This window comes from Corylus avellana, chromosome ca3 (genome assembly GCF_901000735.1).
Source record: "Corylus avellana chromosome ca3, CavTom2PMs-1.0".
NCBI classification, from domain to species: domain Eukaryota; kingdom Viridiplantae; phylum Streptophyta; class Magnoliopsida; order Fagales; family Betulaceae; genus Corylus; species Corylus avellana.
The window spans coordinates 25,866,306-25,870,060 of record NC_081543.1 but is presented as its reverse complement, the minus strand read 5'-3'; the positions used below and the strand labels follow the sequence as shown (position 1 = coordinate 25,870,060).

General features: G+C 36.9%; 1 non-coding gene across 1 annotated transcript; it reads right to left on the bottom strand.

The window, feature by feature from the left end:
- Positions 1-1,723: 1,723 nt before the first annotated feature.
- LOC132176757 (small nucleolar RNA R71) lies at positions 1,724-1,830 on the bottom strand. Its single transcript, XR_009439610.1, has one exon. It is a non-coding gene; the product is annotated as a small nucleolar RNA R71 (small nucleolar RNA).
- Positions 1,831-3,755: the final 1,925 nt, after the last annotated feature.

Here is a 3,755-nt window from a genome sequence, read left to right as displayed (position 1 = left end):
CAAACAAGAAAAGCTCGCTCAGACTAGGCTCATTTACACCCCTTGAGCCACACAACACAGAGCCACAAGAGAACAAACAAAAGAAAAAAAGAAGACCTTGTGGACCGCAAGACACTGCCGCAGAGAAGAATCAAGAGTTTTCATGCAGAGAATTTATTCCTAATATTCAAGTTCTTTCTTTTTCAAGTCTTTTTATTTATACATTGTTAAGTATTTTAAAATTATTTGTAACTAAATACTTTAGTTATGGCTCGTTTGAAGCCCTAATCATATTTTCTTAAGGATTTTGATTTGCCTTGTTACAAACTATTTTTGTGATGCTTAATTGATTACTTCCAGGTTTATTTCATTCTTCATATGGCTTATGTGTTATGCTTGATCACCAAATACGTGTGTTGTATGGAGATTGTTATATAGGTAAATTTAGATGACCGAATCTTGTGCTTATACTAAGTGACGAAGGAACCAATTATGAGTTCTTGGGATTAATCAACATGAAAAACGAGAATAGATACCAGGTTCAAGGTTTCGTGTGTTTGTCGATTTCCATTGTTTTATGCTTTCTTGAAGTGCAACGTAGTAGATACCATGCTAAATACTTTGAGAGTGAAAAGAGTTAGAGTAGACACTCATGTCTAACTTGTTGCTTAGGAAAATCAAATGCTTAAGGAGCAGATACCATGCCCTTAGGTTGACAAACAGTGAGCATCTAAATCTCGTTTGTAGCATTGTGCAAGTCGTTTGCTTTGAGGAAGATGATTAGTGGTGAATATAGAAGCCTTAACTTATTTTTTCATTATTTCAATTCTAGTTTCAAATCTATTTTGCTATTTTCTTTCATTAGTGCAATCTTGGTTGGTTATTCAAATATGTTATTTGTTTGTTTCATTTAGATAGAGCTTTAATTAATAATCTTTAAACACAATTAATCTAATCCTCGTGGGAATGATCTTGTATTTGCTAGCTATACTATTTGTTTGATCTTGTACACTTACGAGTTAAAATATACATTTAGAGGGCTTATTATTTAGGCTGATATTTGTATAACAAGTTTTTGGCGTCTTTGTCAGGGATTGCTCTAAATTATGTTTAGTTTAGTTGTGTTCATAAAAAATAAAAAAAAATAAAAAACAAAACAAACCAAAATTTCCAAATATATATTTACTTTTTACGTGATATATTGCAGGATTGAAAGTTCGTTTATGCAAGATCGTCGGTCCTAGAATTTAGCCATCAGTGTATACGATCCAGAGATTGAACGAACCCTTAGACGACTTCAAACGCAAAAAGGAGAATCTGAAAAAGAAGAAAGATCAGAATCTGAGAAAGTAATGGAGGAAGAACAAGCAGAAAATCCACCAGTTTGAAGGCCAATGAAGAGCTCATTTATCCCACAAACCTTAATCAACCATCATGCATCTCCTGCCAACCAACAGTGCAGAGCAACTTCAATCTATCTCCTCGTGTACTTAATACGTTGTCACATTACTAAGGCACACCTTCTGAGGATCCATATTTGCACATTAGGGATTTCTTTGATCTCTGCAAGACTCAGAATATCTAGGGCTTAACTCTATAAGGAATCAGGTTAATCCTCTTTCCTTTTTCTTTAAAAGATAATGTTAAGTTGTGGTTGAACTCTTTGCCTACATGTTCCATTAGCAATTGGGAGGAGTTGACCACTAAATTTTTAAAGAAGTTTTTCCCAGCTCAAAAGACAAGGCAACTTAGAAGGGAGATTCAAACATTTCAACATAAAGATGGAAATCTTTTCTTTGAAGCATGGGAACATTTCAATGAGCTGCTTCTCAAGTGTCCACACCACAATTTATCTCAAGATGATTAGGTACAAGCTTTTTACGAAGGTTTAAATACACTAATAAAAGTCTTGTTGATTCAGCTTGTGGAGGTGTGCTTATGGAAAAGAGCAATGAGGAAGCTATTGAGCTATTTGAGACCCTAAGTGAAAATTCTCAACAATTCTCATCAAGAGGGAGGCAAGGAGTAAAAAGTATGGGCGTGTATGAAGTAAGCACCAATGGTGGAGTCCAAACTCAGATGGCTGCAATGGAGAGGAAGTTAGATATGCTAGTGAGAGCAATGTCAACCCAGAACACTTCTCAAGTTCAACAAGTTGCGAAAGTCGAGATATGTGTTATATGCTCTCACTCTAATCATACTACTGAGGCTTGTCCTATGTCTTCTTTTACAGAGCAAGAGCATGCAAATTATGTGGGACAAAGCCACTATCCTACCAAGACAACCCCTATTCAAATACTTACAATACAGGGTGGAGAAATCACACCAATCTTTCTTGGAGTAACAATCAGAACGTTCTGAATCCACAAGGGTGGCAGAGGAATTTCCAATAGGGAAGTAACTATCAGACTCCACCACAGGTGGTGCAACAGAATCCTGAGCAGAAAAAAAGAACAATATTGAAGGCGCCATACTCCAGTTCTTGACTGCACAACAACATACTAATGCTCAGACTCGACAGACCATTCAGAAACTGGAAGCAACAACCAGTCAAGCGATTCAGAGATTGGAGGCACAAGTAGGGCAATTGGCCAAGGATTTGAGTGAGAGAAAGAGAGGAGAATTCCCATCACATACCATACCAAACCCGAGAGGTCATGAGGACCTAAAGGTTGTGATAGTCCTTAGGAGTGGTAAAGTCATTGACAATAATGTGAGAATGGATAAGAAAGTGGAAGGACCTCCAACAGGAGCTACGAGCTCCACAAAGGTAAGTGAGAAGGAGAAGGTGATATTGCCACCCTTCCCTCAAAGGTTAGTTAATCAAAAGAAAGAACAACAATGGCTTGATATTTTTGAAACTTTAAGGAAAGTAGAAATCAATATTCCTTTACTTGATGCAATTCAACAGATTCCATCTTATGCCAAGTTCTTAAAGGATTTTTGCCCTAACAAAAGAAAGTTTCAGGAATATAAGACAGTTGCATTGACGGAAGAGGTAAGTGCGGTCTTGTTGAGGAAGTTACCACCTAAGCTAAAAGATCCAGGCAGTTTTACTATTCCTTGCAGCATTGGTGATCAACTCTTTGAATATGCTTTGCTTGATTTAAGGGCAAGTGTCAATTTGCTACCTTATACGGTTTATGAGAAATTGAGTTTGGAGAACTTCAACCAATCTCAATTACTTTGCAATTAGCGAACAGAAGCATCAAAAAACCTAGAGGTATTGTAGAAGATGTCTTAATTAAGGTAAATCAATTTATTTTGCTTGTTGATTTTGTTGTTTTGGATATGGGAGAATCACCTATGCCATCATCTCTGCCCATTATTTTAGGTAGATCCTTTATGAGTACTATTGATATAAAAATATGTGTTAAAAAGGGTACTATAAGCATGAAAGTAAATGGTGAAAAGATAGAGTTTACGGTGTTTGATGCATTGAAATTACCACAGGATAATCACGATTGCTTCAATATTTGTGAGGTTCAAAGTGTTGTTGAGCAAGTCTTTCAGGTACATAGCATTGACCCATTGGAGGCTACCATAACTCACAGTCTCACAAGGCCGAGCATTGAGCAAGACTGTGAAAGTGTTGATGTTGACATCATTGAGGTCGTTCACTCCCTTAAGGTTCTTAAGCCATATCCAAGTAAGTACACACCTCCCTTTGAAACTCTTGTGCTTACTAATACTACTCTTGTCCCTTCTACTGTCAAGGCACCAGAATTGGAATTGAAGCAGTTGCATGAAAACCTAACATATGCTTACTTGGGAGA